The sequence below is a fragment of the Heterocephalus glaber genome, unplaced genomic scaffold (assembly GCF_053883595.1).
Source record: "Heterocephalus glaber isolate CG9 unplaced genomic scaffold, H.glaber_assembly_v1.0 deba00001547, whole genome shotgun sequence".
Lineage (NCBI taxonomy): Eukaryota > Metazoa > Chordata > Mammalia > Rodentia > Bathyergidae > Heterocephalus > Heterocephalus glaber.
In genome coordinates this window covers 18539120-18555483 of record NW_028258340.1, presented here as the reverse complement: position 1 = coordinate 18555483, position 16364 = coordinate 18539120, and the positions used below count along the sequence as shown (strand labels likewise).

Sequence of the window (16364 nt, the reverse complement as noted above, 5' to 3'; positions counted from 1 at the left end):
AATTGAAAATGAAAAGCTATTTTTAAAAAGTATCTTGAAGCTCTTGGAAATCAAAAATGATCATTTTAAAATTCAATTCAATGATTGGAAGATAAAATTAGGGTAATATTTTATTTTGAAAGTAGAACAAAAATATAAGAGAGCAAATAGTAACAAAAATATAAATACTATATAGAGAACCAGTCTAGGAGATTCGTTATCTGAATAATAGAAGGTTCAGTGAGAACAGAGGAAATACAGAAGGAATTCAAATGAAGAACTCAAGAATGTTTCCCAGAACTGAAGGACATGAGTTCCCAAAATACCAAGTAAAAGCAGACCTAAACCTCCTGTCATTATTACGAAACAATAGAACACTCGGAACAAGAGAAGATCCTACAAGTCTCTAGAAGGGAAAAAAGTCAAATACAAAAAAAGACCAAGAACCAGAATCTTCAGAATTCTCAACAACAGCATGAGAAGCAATAAAATGAAATAATATCTAAAAGTTCTGAATGAAAATTTATTTTCAACCCAGAATTTTATTACCAAAAGTTGTGCAGAAACAAATATATGATTTATTTCAGGACTCACTTATAAGTAGCTTTCCGCAGTCATGACATCATATAAAGCACTGAAATTTGATCTAGCCAAATATATAACCACAGTGTGATCATGAAGTAGGGAAATACATGGCATTTTATCATGTATATTAATATAATACTAATAAAAATTACCCTAGGTATTTCCTTGTATGTCCAGACTAGGTAGATGGACACTCCCTATAGTTAGAGGAATGTGATAGTTTTTATACGTGATGCAAACCAAGGGAGGAAAGAGAACTAAACCCTTCCCTTCATAGTAAAAACCCAATAAATAATACCCCAAATGAAAAAAAAATTTGCAATGCAAACATACTCTTGAAAGAAATGGTAGTAAATACAGTACTAAGTAATTAGCTAAAGAGGATACTGGTAGTTGCCTCTGGTGAAGGGGTTTAGGGACTGCTGTTTTTCATAACAAAATTGTTAGAATTATGTGACCCCGTCTATGTACAGGTATAACTTTGATTCAATTTCTAATTAAAATTAGAAAGTAAAGAAAAATATTTGAGAGTAACTAAGGGGACAAAAAAAGGGTAGTACTTCCTGTTCGGCTAACTTGTGGTTAAAGACATTCTAAGACAAAAGAGAGAGAAAGAAAACTGAAAAGTAAACCTTTATTTGGCACTGCAGAATAGGAAGGGTTCAAGTAGGCAGTGAACAAGGGCAAAAGCATGGCAGACAGAGAGGAGAAGGGAGACACAAGAGAACAGTGCTATGTTGTCACACTCGCGTGGGAGTAGTGATGGACACCAGTCTGGGTGGGATGCAAGTGTTAGTTTGCATGCTCATGCTCACCTAAGAGCCTTTCCTGAAGTGTCACAATTTGTAGAATCCTCCCTTATGATTCCTGTACCCATTCAGATACACCCTAGATCTCCCCCATTTATCCTCTTTCTCCTTGTATTAATCAACTGGCCCTAGGAGAGTCTTCTTTCTTTGTATATGGATGATATTTATGAGGACTCCTGATGATCTTCACTCCATCACAATAACCAAGGAAGTAAGTCTAGGATTTTGTGTTGAGTGGTGGGCTTTCCTCCTTACTTATGATCTACGGAGATGTTTGTTGGTGCCTTAATTCTGATGGAATAAGAACCCTAGCATTCTGATGTGTGGGGCTCAAGGCGGACCAGTAAATTGCGGCGGGGGGGGGGGGCAGTAATGGAAAAGGAGAAAATGCATCTTAGTGTTTAGGAACAGAGAGATTAAGCTCAGGGAAGTAAATTGGGGCATGTAAGCCTGAAGATATTCAATTTACCCTACAGGCAACACAAGTTGAGCACCCCAATCCAAAAATATGAAATCTGAAATGTTCCAAAATCTGAAACTTTTTGAGAGCCAAAATGTCACCACAAGTGGAAAATTCCTCTCCTCATCTCATGTGATGGGCTACATCAAAACTCAGATATACTAAAATATTATATAAAATTATCTTCAGACCATGTGTATACAGTGTGTATGAAAAATAAATGAATTTTGTGTTTAGAATTGGGTCCCAATGCCAACATTCAAAATCTAAAAAGCCTTTGATCTCAACCATTTCAAATAAAGGATACTCAATGTGTAAAAAGCGCTGGCAGCTAATCACGAAGCTGATTCATGGCGTGCTGTATTCTGACAGTACAGTGCAAGATGATTTCAACAGAATGAAACTGCAGTTAAGTTTGCAAGTTAGAGCAGACATGTTGGTGCCGCCTGTAATCCCAGCTACTTGGGAGGCTGAGGTATGAGGATCGCAAGTTCAAGGCCAGCCTGGGTAACTTAGAGAGACTCTGTCTCAAAATAAAAATTGAAAAGGGCTGGGGATGTAGCTCAGTGGTAAAGCAGTTGCCTAACATGTGAAAAGCATGGAGTTCAATCCCCAGTATGATTTTTTTTTTAAAAAAATGCAAGAAGCAAGCTGCTGTATTCATCCCTGCCTGGCACAGGTACCAAGAGGAAGGTAGCAGAAAGAAAGAGAAGGAATCAATATGAGAGACAAAGATTCCCAGACATGGAAACGAAGAAGAGAAAGGAACCAAAAATAACTCTGAGTCTGGATATGTCGAGAAGTAGCAGCAGCACTGACAGAAATGTGGAGATCAGGAGGAGGAGCTGAGCGGTTTAGCTTAGTTCCTCTTGAGCCTGACATGAGACAGACTGTCAGGGTGCAAGTGTCTAATTGTCTATTAGAGTTTCAAGCAGGGATCTCATTAACAGTTACTTCAAGTCAACAGTGAAATAATCTGAGTGTACAAAGTAGGAATTTATATTGGGGATTTGAGCACTTTAGGATGTTTGCAGTAGCTTTTTTCTTTTTCTTTTCTTTTTCTTTTAGACAGAGTCTCACCATGTAATTCAGGCTGACCTTGAACTCACCATGTGGCCTCAAACTCAGCAGTCCTCCTGCCTCAGCCTCCTGAGTACTGCAATTACAGGTGTGTGCCACCAGGCCAGGCCTGGCAGTAACTTCTGTAAGGAGCTCACCTCAAACACTACAAGGAGGAAGTCCAGCAGTGAGGGCTGCAGGTACAGTATTTCATAGCTGTATAAAAATTCCAAGAGCTTCAGATAATGTGCCAGGTGTAGTGGTGCACTCCTGTAATCCCAACATTCCAGGACACTGAGGCAAAAGGATCACAAGTTCAAGCCCAGCCCGGGCAACATAGCAATTTAGCAAGACCTTGTCTCAAAATTTTAAAAAATAATTTTTAAAGGCTGATGATGTAGCTCAGTGTGAAGGCCTTGGGTTCAGTGTTCATACAAAAGAAAAAGAGCCATGTTCATATTGGTTAACTTCTCAGAGACTCCATTTCCCATATGTAAACTGATAATGTGAGATTAAATTTTCTCTAATGCACCCTCAATATTTAATACTGCATGAGTTTATGAAGAAAATTAAATGAACATTACTCAGAATCTGATGTTTCTAAAAATTACCAGCAGAGGGCAGCAGAAAATGTGCTAAGGAGGCTTCTGAAAGAGCTAAGGCTGTCTCCGGCCATAGTACCCTGTATGCTCCTGTCCTCCTCTAAAAGATCTAAGGCCGTGCAAAGGCTAATATTGTACTACATAAAACTTATAAACAAAAACTGAGCATATATTAGCACATGTAGTCTTCATAGTAACCTTTTAATGCACCACTAGAATAAAAACAATGTTGCACATCACAACATCCTAAAAGTTAAAAATAGAGAAATAAAGAAAAATTATTAGGGCCTATTTTAAATAATTGTTGGCATTTTTCTCAATAAGTTTCTATTATCTGTGAAATTTTAAGAAGGCATCACTGGATCTCTTTGAAGACATTTATAAATTGTATACTTCCAACAAATATTATCATATCTTCTAGTCTTAATTTTATTTGAGACATTAAAATTTAACACAAGGGATTACTTCAATTATGCAAAGATATTTTATCAATTGAATTTTTATTTCTCATCTTTGACAAGCTATATATGTACATAAGTGAACACACATATATATATACAAAATCTACCCAAAAATAAATACATCAGGAAAAGAAAAATTTGTATAGATATTTTAATACTAAATTTCTTGAGACACCATGAGATTAATACAATTTACCTTTGGCCTCTACAATTACAGGAGGTGCTCAAAGTGGTGGCCATTAGCTTCCAGACATTTATTAGTACTGCAAACTTCTGAAATGTGTATACATTTTTTGGTGGAAGATATATATACATATACATTTCTCCATGACTGCTTAAGTGTGAAGGACAAAATACTCAAGGACATTTGTAGATGAGATGTTCTAGGCAAATTTAGGCTACATTAATCATTACTAGACAGGGGAATACCAAAATTAACCTTATGTGCAAATTCACAAGTTAGAAATATGTGCTAAAGTGCACTTTGTTAAATCATTTACTTGGTTTTCAGAAGAAATTTCAATATAAATTCTTCCTTCTAGATTAGTATTTTCATAAGTTCTCAGAAAACTGTTGCTATCACTTTTGTACATAGACACTTTTAATTTATACTCAAACAGCACAAGCTTGAGTCAAAAAGAAAACCTAAAGAATGAGAAGTTTATAAGAGGGGACATTTGAAAAAGAGCTAAGTTAGGGATCTGAAGACATTTTCTATAAAGGGACAAATAGTAAACTTATGAGACTTAACAAATCATCCAGACTCTGGTGCAATTTGGTCATCATAGTAGGAAGGCAGCCACAGGCATTATGTAAATAAATTATTGTGGCTGTATTCCAATAAAACTTTATTTACAAAAACAAACAGGATCGGGGGCCGGGGATTTAGCTCAGCAGTTTCGCTGCCTGCTGCGCAAGCGCAAGAACGCCAGTTCGATCCCTGGTACAAAAAAAAAAAAGAAACCCAAAAAAAACAAACAGGATCACTTTGGTCCTTGGCTGTGGTTGGCCAACACTTGACTCCAGTCAAAAAGTAGGTGCAATAAGTTACATATGGTATCATAGTAACAACTGTGCCTAGTTTGTAATAGCTAAAGCTTGGAAACAGCCCAAGTGCCCATCGACTGGAGGCTAGATAAAGGAAACGTGGTTTTTTTATAAAATGGAGTACTACTCAGCCATAAAGAATGAGAAATTAGAGACATTTATAGCTAAATGGATGCGCATTGAGGCCATACTCTTAAGTGAAATAAATAGGACACACATGTGTAAATACAGAATAGTTTCTCTGGTATGAGAAACTGAAAGTGTAAATAAGGATTAAAATGAATAATTGATAATGTGAAAAAGGAAGAAAAGGCCTAAAGGGATAGGGGAGGTGGGAGGGGTAGGGGAAAGGAAAAAAGGGAAAGAAAAAAATATGAGATAAGAAATAAATGGAAACAAAACCTTTGCAAATAGGAAGGGGTGGAGGGGGTGAAGGGAGGGCAGGGGAATGGGGAAAAAATAAGAACAAAGATACATCATGGAAAGGTACAAGATCCCAATGATGAATGTAAATGTATTGTATATCTAAAATGTACCAATAAAAGAATTTAAAAAATAAAAACTGTGCCTTAGGTGGTTTACATATGTTACCTTAATCCTTCCTAACACTGCACATTAGGCATTATCATAATCCAGATTTCCAAAAGATAAAACTGAGTTTCAGGTACAGCAAATTCCCTTCCCTAGGTCACACAGCTACTAACTTCTAGAGGCAAGATTCAAGCCCAAGTTTACAAATTGCAAAGTGTATATTCTGTTCTTAGAACATGCTGCTCTACTGCATAATGAAGGGCAGTTAATGTCACACAACCATCATAATGAGTAATTAGTCCTTCTAGGAAAAGAGCATTAACTCTAACTCCATTGAACAACAACCACATTTGGCAAATAAAGAGAGGAACGTGTAGTGGATACAAAAAACTGCAAGGGACAACCAACATCTACCTCACATATCCCAATTGGGTATCAATGCACACATGTCTTTGATGCTTGTAAATAATTTGTCCTCTTTTTTCAGTCTCCTCATATAACCATTTTCCCTAACCAGTCTCACTACCATAGCCTGCAACTATACATCCCTAATTTTACAACCACCATCCACATGGTACTTTAATATTACAGATGCTCTGTTTAAATGCCAACCACTCCCCATCACTGCCAGGACAACATCCATACATATTGGGACTTCCTGATGTGTGGTCCCTGTCTGCCCTCCTAAGGTCATCTCTGCCTGTTCCCCCACAAGACCCAGGACCCCAGCCATGCTAAGGCCCTCCCAGTTTTCCCAAACTCCACTCCTGTCCCAAGGATTTGTACATTTTTTCTTCCATCCTGTGAGCTCAGTTCTGTATCCATCCTCTGGCCCACTCCCCATAACCTTCAGATCTCATCTCAAATATCAACATTTCAGAGCCCTTGGCCACACATTCAGAATCTTTCTCCCCGAAATGGAAAAAGAGTCTAGGGTTCTTTCCTCCTGGCCCCCAAGGTATTTTTTTTTTTTGGTACCAGGGATGGAACTGGGGACCTTGAGCCAGGCGCTGGAACCACTGAGCTAAATCCCCCCCCCCCCCACCAGGGTATTTATTAGGACTGCATGGAAGTTCAACAAAACCCAGCTACTACCAAAAGCAGTAAAATAAATCACTGGGACAGCCTTTGGAATGAAGGGTAACCAGCAACAGCAAAAGGAAAGCCAGAAGATTGGCAACTGGTAGGAAATGGGGCAATTGGGGGTGAGAAGGAGCCAGAACAGATTCTGCCTCCTGAAGAGTATATTGGGCAAGAGCCACTAAGACACCTGAAGAGGCTACATTGAGATGGTGCAAAGGAGACCTCCAGCAACCACTCACTGCCACGGGGCATCATGGGAGGGAGCCATATGGAAAAGAAGACAGGAAAATGTTATCTGCTGTTTCATAGATCTTGGGCCAAGCTAGGTGGGTGCAATTTGGCTCTCTAATGTCTGCTTATACAGATCTACCTTTATTTTTAAAACTCATTTCCTGTAGCGAACAAGGAGGTTTGCCTTGCTTTTTCTTTATGCTCATAACGGTGTAAACTCCATGGATGCTTCCTTGGGCCAGATTTGGAGCAGCGGAGTTACTAGATTACAACTATCACCACATTGCCTTTCAAGTGACTTGGACCCATTTATTCTCTCACTGGCAATGTTTAAAAATAATTGTTTCCTCTGGCATTCAATTTCTTAAAAAATGTTCCAATCGGATCCACAAATTTATGGTTTCCTCAAATTTGTGAGTGAAGCTGTCTTGTTAAGAATTATGTAGGTAGGGTCGGGGATTTAGCTCAGTGGTTTCACCACCTGCTGCGCAAGCGCAAGGACCTGAGTTCGAACCCTGGTACAAAAAAAAATTATGTAGGTCATATAACAAAGAGGCTATTCAAAAATACTTCAAAAACCTCAAAATCCTCTATTTCATCTCTTTACATCTCTATTTCTCCTATCATATAAATTCTAGATGCCATAATTCTATTTAAATTATTTTAAATTAGAAATTGCCTGGTTTTTATCACTCATTTTTATTGGGTATGCAAATTAAAGAGTTTCATTGTGGCAGATTCATACATACACATAATATTTTATCACTTTAACCCCTGGAAATTTCTAGTTTCACATTTTTGAGGGGTTTCAATACGTATATTTTGCTCATATCCTTCCCGCTCTTACCCATTCTTACACATACACCCTTCCTCTCATTCCTTTCCTCTTGTCTAATAATCTCCCTTCTACTTTTATGTCAACATTTTTAGATTCCACATATTAGGGAGGCTACGTGATACTTGTTTTTCTGAGTCTGACTTGTTTCATTCAACATCATGGGTTCCAATAGATCCCTTTTTTTTTTTTTTTTTTGCAAGGGGGGATTGTTTGAGACAGGGTCTTGCTATGTAGTTCAGGCTGCCCTTAAACTCACTATGTAGCCCAGGCTGACCTTGAACTTGAGGCAATCCTCCTGCCTCAGCCTCCCAAGTGCTGGGATTCCAGACATGTACCACCATACCTTGCAGTTCCCATAATTCTAATCTAAATATTTTTAAGACTTTATTGAGCTAGGCTTGGTGGAAAATGACTATAATCCTAACTACTAGGGAAGCTGAGGTGGGAAGATGGCCACCCTAGGCAAATTAATGAGACTCTATCTCAAAAAATAAAAAGGCTGGGGGGATAGCTTAATAGCAGAGCACTTGCCTAGCATACATGAGGCCCTCGGTTTAATCCTCAGTACCACTTTTTAAAAAATTGATTGATTTTAGAGACTTGCAGATAAATTGCTGAAAATGATCATTGAAAAATGTGAACACTAAAAAAAAAAGGGAACACTGTTCTGTTTCTTATCTCATTTTGCTAATGTAGCCAAATGTGTACTGCATGCTTTAATTTTTTTCAGTGAATCACATAAGATTTTTACCCAAAACAAAGAGTATATTTTCGGAAGAGAATTTAAGGATCTCCCTCTGTAAAATACCATCCACAGTTTCCTTTCTCTGATCTTTAAAAATATCTGTTCATTAGAGTTAAAAATAGCTAATCAGGGCCGGGGATTTAGCTCAGTGGCACCGCGCCTGCCTCACAAGCAAAAGGTCCGGAGTTCAATCCCTGGTACCAAAAAAAATAGCTAATCATTTCATCACATACCTAGATTATATCTCTATTATTTCACCTCTTACTGCTCTAAAGTATCACTCATCCATATTTCAATTTCTGTCACAAAACAGATAATTTGAATTATCTACTCTTCTATCAAATACAGTGATTCTAACTTAATGAATCAATTTCTGAAAGTCTAACTTGATGGCTAAAATAATATAACTGTCAATCAATTGTCCTTTTCTTCTGTTAACCTCACCAAGTAAATAATTTTGTCTTTAGTTCTGCTTGGATTCTTATGTCCAAAGGTAACAGCTACTTCCAAGAGCTTAATCTGATGTGTGAAATTACTTATTTCAGGAGCTGTAACACTTGGTGCAGAAATATTAGTAAATATATTTTTGCCTTAATTTGGATATTTTCTTCATAATCTTTCTTGCCATCTCACAAACTGAAAAAGTAAACCTTGTGATCATTTTTAAAAATTATTTCAAATGTATTTTGACACAAAATAGATGACTAAAAAAATAAGAGCCAGGAATGTAGCTCAGTGGCACAGCACCTGCCTGGCAAGTACAAGGCTCAGATTTTGATTCCCAGTACCCCCAAAAAAGAAAACTACCCACACTCAGTGGCACATGCCTATAATCCTGCAGCTGTGGGACACTAAGGCAAGAGAACTGGAAATTTGAGCCCATCTTGGGCAATTTAGCAACATTCAATCTCAAAATTAAAAGAAGGGGGTCTGCCAATTCATTTTGAAAAATAAAGATAATATTATGGCTTCTTTTCTGAAAAGTGCATGAGCATGAAAGCTGATAAAAAAGAATAAACCTATCTTACCTCAAAAAAAAGGGAGGGGGTCTGGGAATGTAACTGAGTTCAAAGGTCCTAGGTTCAATCCCCAGTACTGGGAAAAAGAAAAAAGAAAACTGATCATAATAATATTGTACTGATGTTAAATTTCCTTACTGTTTTAATCATTAATCACTGTTAACTATGTTAATTACAGTTATTACCATTAACATTTACATAATTGTAGGCATGGCAATAAAATTCAATGCAAGATTTTTGATTGGGTCCTAGATATAAAAAATAAAAGAGCTCTAAAGGACATGTGGATAATTGGAGAAATTTGAATGTGGTTCATATGATAGATAATAGCACTTATTAGTGTTAAATCTCCTTGATGTCACAATTGTGTTATAATTATGTAAAAGACTGACTTTATCTTAGGAGATACATATTCAAGAATTCAGGGCTGACATGTGTCCTAAAGTAACCAATATGCTCTCAATGAGTCAGGAAAACATCAGAGAGAGAGAAAGAGGGAGAGAAAATGGCAAAATGATACAGCTGATTAATCTTCATGATGGAAATATGGATGTTCATTGTACTATTATCTTAATTTTTATATAGGTTAAAACTTCTCATACCCATGATAAATGTATATATTATATATTGGTAAATATATACTAATAAAATATTTTGATTAAAAAAATTTTAGTCCCAGCATGGTAGTACATGCCTGCAATCTTACCACTCAGGAGGCTGAGACGAGATGGGTGTAAATTCGAGTGAGTTCAAGGTCAGCCTGAACTATATATCAAGACTTTCTCTCAAAAAATGTTTTTAGGCCAGGCATGGCGGTGCACGCCTGTAATCTCAGCACTTGGGAGGCTGAGGCAGGAGGATTGTCATGAGTTCAAGGACAGCCTGAGCTACATAGTGAGTTTAAGGCCAGCCTGAACTACATAGTGAGACCCTGCCTCAAAAAAAAAAAAAAAAAAAAAAGTAAAAAAGTAAAACTTTTCAAAATAAAAATTCAGGGAAAAATAACTGTATTTAGTTAAGTAAGACATATTTACATTGTATTACATTTGTTAAGAGCTTAGAGGGACAATCAATATCTTATAGATTTAAAATAACCATTATGGGGCCGGGGATTTAGCTCAGTGGTTCTGCCACCTGCCTCACAAGCACAAGGTCCCGAGTTCGATCCCCGGTACCAAAAATAAATAAATAAATAAAATAAAAATAAAATAACCATTATGTATGTGACTGGAAATGTTTCCGTGACTTGATAAAAGTATTTTAAACATTAGTTTGCTGTAGTGTACTACTTTTGTAAATTTCCCAAATTGCCATCATGATATAGATATTTAACATAGATGTCAAATACTCTTCACTCCTATGAGAAGCTTCCCAAGCTCAGAAACAACTGTCTCAACTGACCTTGCAAGAAATGTGATAGAACATCAATGTGAATATTTTGACTAAACCAGGTCTATATTCAAGCTCAAAGAAATGTGTACAAGAAAAATAATGTTTGAGCAGAACTACAGACAATTCAAACAAAAGTCAACACCTATATATCCTGTCTTTAATACCAAAAAAGCAGTCTTTCCCCAAATCACCCAGATGACAATTTTGAAAGCATCATCACTGTAGATCACATTCACTTAGAAAATATCCTGCCATGTAGAACACTACCATCATAAACTCACTGAACCAAAAAATTGAGAGTAAAATCCAATTGGAATGTGCTGCAACTGTGTTTTTCTCTAAAACTTATTACCGTAACTGAACTCAAGACTTGTGTTGTCCCTGCAAAATTCTGCTTAAGCTTCTAGGCCCTGTTTTTAAAACACAGAAGCTAAAATAGTATAGCTATTAGTAAAAGAGGACTGAATAAATTTTACAACAAAAAATTTGATCTAACCAGTCACAGATTAAAAATTAACAAAGTATTTTAGAAATGCACAAAATGTGGACAGGAGGAGATTAAGAGAAGGAAGTGGTTGGCCGCATTTATTGTCCACCTCCACTGAATGCTTGCTTCATCTCATCTCTGATTTAGTAAGCCAGAAAAGCATTTTAGATGTCGCAAGATTCCACTTGAGTTCTGACGATAAAGAGCTAAGAAAGCGTGAGAGGAGAAATGGGAGGAAATGTAAACAGAATTGTAGGGCCCGTTGCCTCCTTTTTCTTACCTTCACTGACCAGTCCGCTCCTTTGTTTCTGCAGAAACACAGTAATTGAGCAAACAGCGAACAATCCTGGGAGCACTCTGCAGAAATGTTCCCAAGTTCTTCACGGGTAGGACCAAGAGACTGGGCTAGTAGTCATTGCATTACCGTTCTCTTAATAACTGATCCTATGGAAAAAGGGATGTTTTCACTTAAGTTTGATTTGTGCTAAAGAAGCAGTGGGAAGTCCCAGGAAATGAGGAGGTAATAACTGACAAACCCACATCGAGCTACAGAATGGTGCTTCTTCCCCTTTTTTGAAAACTGAAACCTATCTATGAAACTGCCTCTTGTTTAAAAAATACTTTTAATGCTACACATTATGCAAGAACCTTAATCAACATAATTATTCTTCCTATAATAAATTCTTTGGTGGCTCTCTTCCTAAGAGACCCTCAGTTATATATGACTTCACAAAATGCTCATCACTAATCTATTATTATTTATTTCTCAATCACTGTCATAGTTTTAAAAAATTCAAATAAAGTTTTCTCTTCAATTACCGACAGTCAAAACTTTGTGCACAAAGTGGTGGAGAACAAGGCACTCTTGTATACTATTGATGAGACTGTAAACATATTTAGAAGACAATTTCCCAGTTATCTGTCAAAATTTTAAATGTTCACATTATGCAATCATTATAGTGAAGTGTATTTGTGTCTATTGATAGAAAAGGATCTCTAAGATACATTGTTTAATAAGAACTCATGTTCTAAATTGTACTTTTAAGGCATATATACACACAATTATTTATTTATTTATTTATTTATATTTAACAGGATGTTTCTTTTCTACATTGATGCACAAAAATTAAAAACAAATGTCTTTCCAGAATGAGACTACATTTTATTCTATATCTTTTTTGATATTTCTATTATATGTATGTTTTACTTTTTCATTTTACAACTAGTGTTTTTAAGCCATATTTAACTTGTTTTGGTTTTATGATCCAAGTGTATTATAATCTATGTCTTTTCTGGGGGACAGACAAGACTGTCAGCAAAGGGTCAGTTCTTCTTGCCTCCCAAAAGGGAAAATTTTTTAAATTAAGATTTTCAAAATCACTTAGCTGATTTACTCTACCTGCTTCAAGTTAACTAACAAGCAATATTTTATTCACTGAACTTTTCTACCTAACTCTGATCAAAGCTAAATTCCAAACCCTTAATTGGTGAACATTTCCACTTTGTGATTTATAATTGTTTTAACTTAAGGGCCGGGGATTTTGCTTAGTGGTGCCGCTGCCTGCCTCACTTACACAAGGTCCCGAGTTCAATCCCTTGTACCAAAAAATTTTTTTAAAACTTAAAATCTAATCTTTAAAGGTATAGGAACATTTTTCTTTGTTAGTACTTCATGATTTTCTTTATTGTCGCAGGGAACATTACTTAGATCCAGTTGAAAAGGCAGGTTCCTCCATAATAGTTTCAAATCTGATGTGACCTGCCAGAAGAAACACTAGACTCATGACCCCACGGGCAAGTTCAGTTGCAGTGTAATCCTATGAAAATTAGGTCCAAGGATGTCTCCAGGCTGTGATGACCTGGCAAGGATTTATCTGTGGTCAAAAGGTTATCGAACCTTCAGGGCTAAACATTGTGTTTTTTTTCACAACCACAACCATGTGGATATCATAGTGCAGCAATGGCAGAACTTTTAGAGACCTAGTGGGCAAACTGTAACCCAAAATCCACTTAGTTATTCTAAAGTGCCAGCACTGCAATTAATCCTGAATACTGAGGTTTTAGTTTAGAAAAAAACAACTGCTGAGGTGACTTGGCTCACAGGCCAACAGAGAGGGTTTTATGTGCCCGCTGCAGCATGTATGCCCATAGATTCATCATCACTGCCCCAGAGTGAGTCTTACCTAACTCCAGAAACACTCTGGTGAGTTCCACAAGAACTCATCCAGAAGTGCCATGAAATAACAAATGTGCAATAATGCCATCTGCCCCCGGTTGGCTTCAGTTGCATATATTTCTTTATTCAAGTACAAAATGCAGAATTTTCTTTACATTTATTCCTCATTTTGTCCCTTAACTTACTCCTTTTATAAAAATCATCCTTCCCAGAAAAAATTGTAATAAAAAAGTTGGCACTATATGAAGGTAGCTTACCATTTCTCTTGTCCTAAAACTTAAGCATATGAAATTGGCTTTAAACTGCTTTTTCTTTCCTGACTCGAATAAAATAGAATTATATCCTGTGTAGCTACAATCTTATATGATTTCCCATCAACCTCTTGGATGGTAGGTAAAAATTATTGTCTTGATTTCAGTTCTCTAAGTGGATATTATTCCTATTATCCAAGTACCTCTGCTGGTGTGGAAAATACATTCCAATTTATTTCCATTATGATATTATCCACACCTAGCACAGTCTCAGTCTTCACTGAGTTTCCCTCACCCTGGCCACCCTGCACTCACCTCTATGTGCTCTTGCCAGTGCTCTAAATTCCTCAACAGTAGCCCTTTCTGTCACATCCTATTTGCCAATGTCTAGTCCCAGATAAAATCCATTATTGCCTTTTCCTAAAGGGAGAAACATGTATATAAGCATATGTTAAATATACACATATTTATGCACACACACAAACTGATCAGTCCACATATTTATTCCATCAAACTTCAACTATATCAAGATAAATCCTGTCTTCCCAAAGCATGCTCTTCAACCACTTACAGTACAGTTTTCTCTCTCAGTACCCCCAATGACTCACCTTAAGCTATGTTCTGAAAGTTACCAAAACTCCTTAATCATCTAGTCTACTATCCTTTATCTCACTTTATATTCTCTTTGGCATGTCTACAGTATTTGACACTGTTCATTAATCCCTTCTCTGTTACTAGTTGTTTTTGAAAATGTCAGATAGTGTATATGATTTTTTAAAAGTGGTAAGTGGTGTACAAGATTTATAGTAAAAATTAAACCTTTCTCCTTATCTGATTTTTAGGTCTCCCAAGCCCTTTTATTTTTCATTTATTTTGAGACAGAGTCTGGCTCTGCTTCTCCCAGAGCCAATCCTTATTGTCAGCTTCCTGACTATCAGTCCAAATATTACATGTATCTTCTTTTATATACAAATGATATAACACTAACTATGATATCCTGTACCTTAACTTTTTGCTGTATAAATTTTTCAATATCAGTACTGATTTCATCATTTTAATAACTATTTCCCCTGTATAGTATATGTAATAATGTATCTAATCAATTCATTATCGATGCAACCCTTCATCTAAGAAGGCCTCATCACCATTACCCAGTTGATTTTGTGCCTTTGCACACTATTAGTTATTCTACCTCCCCACTTTCAAATCTCCTTCACTGGTTTCCTATCAACCACTGGGGGGAGGATACTGGAAATTGAACCAAGGACCTTCATACTGAGCTACATCCCCAGCTTTTTTTTTTTTTCAATTTTTGGGATGAAGTTTCACTAAATCACTAAATTGTCCAGGCTATGTCTAAGTAAATGTAAAAGAACTGAAGTTACCCCCTGTATATTATCAGACCATAGTGCAATAAAATTGGAGATCAATAACATGAGAAACTGCAAAACTCCCACAAACACATGGAAATTGAAAAACATCCTCCTGAACAACCAATGGGTCACAGGGGAAATTAAAGAACAAATTAGACAGTTTCTACAAGTAAATGATAATGCCAGTACAACATACAGGAATCTATGGGACACGATGAAAGCAGTTCTACGTGGGAAATTCGTAGCAGTGAATGCCCATATTACGAAAACAGAGACAACTCAAATAAATAACCTAATGCAGAACTTCAAGCTCCTAGAAGAAGACCATAGCAAACCCAAAGCTCCTACAAGAGAGGAAATTATAAAAATCAGAGCAGAAATCAATGCAATGGAGACTAAGAGAACAATACAAAAAAGCAATGAATCGAAGAGTTGGTTTTTCAAATGAATAAATAAAATCAATAAACCTTTAGCCAACCTTATAAAAAAAGGAGAAAAAAAGAACCAAATCCATGCAATTAACAATGAAAAATGTGAAGTCACAACAGATCCAGCAGAAAGCCAGAGGATCATCAATACCTACTTCGAGAACCTGTACTCTAATAATATGGAAAACACAGAATGGACAGATTCCTAGATACATACGAATTGCCAAAGTTAAATGAAGAAGATATAGAAATCCTAAATACCCCAATTACAATGAGTGAAATTGAAAATGTAATAAAAAATTTAGCAACAAAGAAAAGCCCAGGTCCTGATGGCTTCACTGCTGAATTCTACAAGACATTAAAGAAGAACTATTGCCATTACTCTTTGAACTCATTAAGGAAATTGAAAGGGAAGCAAGGCTTCCAAATTCATTCCTGGAAGCAAGTTTTACTTTGATTCCAAAACCAGGGAAAGACCCAACACAAAAAGAGAACTACTGGGGCCGGGGATTTAGCTCAGTGGTTCCGGGGCCTGCCTCACAGCGCAAGGACCTGAGTTCGATCCCCGGTACCAAAAAAAAAAAAAAAAGAGAGAACTACAGGCCAATTTCCCTAATGAACATAGATGAAAATATTTTCAAAAAGATAATGGCAAACAGAATAGAGAAGGTCATCAAAAAGATCATACTACCTGACCAAGTCAGATTTATCCCAGGGATGCAAGGATAGTTCAACATACACAAATCAATAAATTTAATACACTATATTAACAGAGCCAAGGAAAAAAAACCATATGATCATCTCAATA

At 36.6% G+C, this 16364-nt stretch overlaps 1 protein-coding gene across 4 annotated transcripts in view; it reads right to left on the bottom strand.

Annotated features, from left to right (window-relative positions):
* Nucleotides 1-16364, bottom strand: part of Tasl (TLR adaptor interacting with endolysosomal SLC15A4) — a 95205-nt gene that overhangs the window by 9835 nt on the left and 69006 nt on the right. For 2 of the 4 annotated variants that reach the window (XM_021262608.2, XM_004850060.3), the window contains exons 4-5: nt 14071-14175; nt 11609-11772 (exon numbers count right to left, since the gene is read on the bottom strand). The gene's annotated coding sequence lies outside the window, so the exon portion shown is untranslated. The other 2 variants (XM_087189909.1, XM_087189910.1) reach the window with 2 other exon arrangements.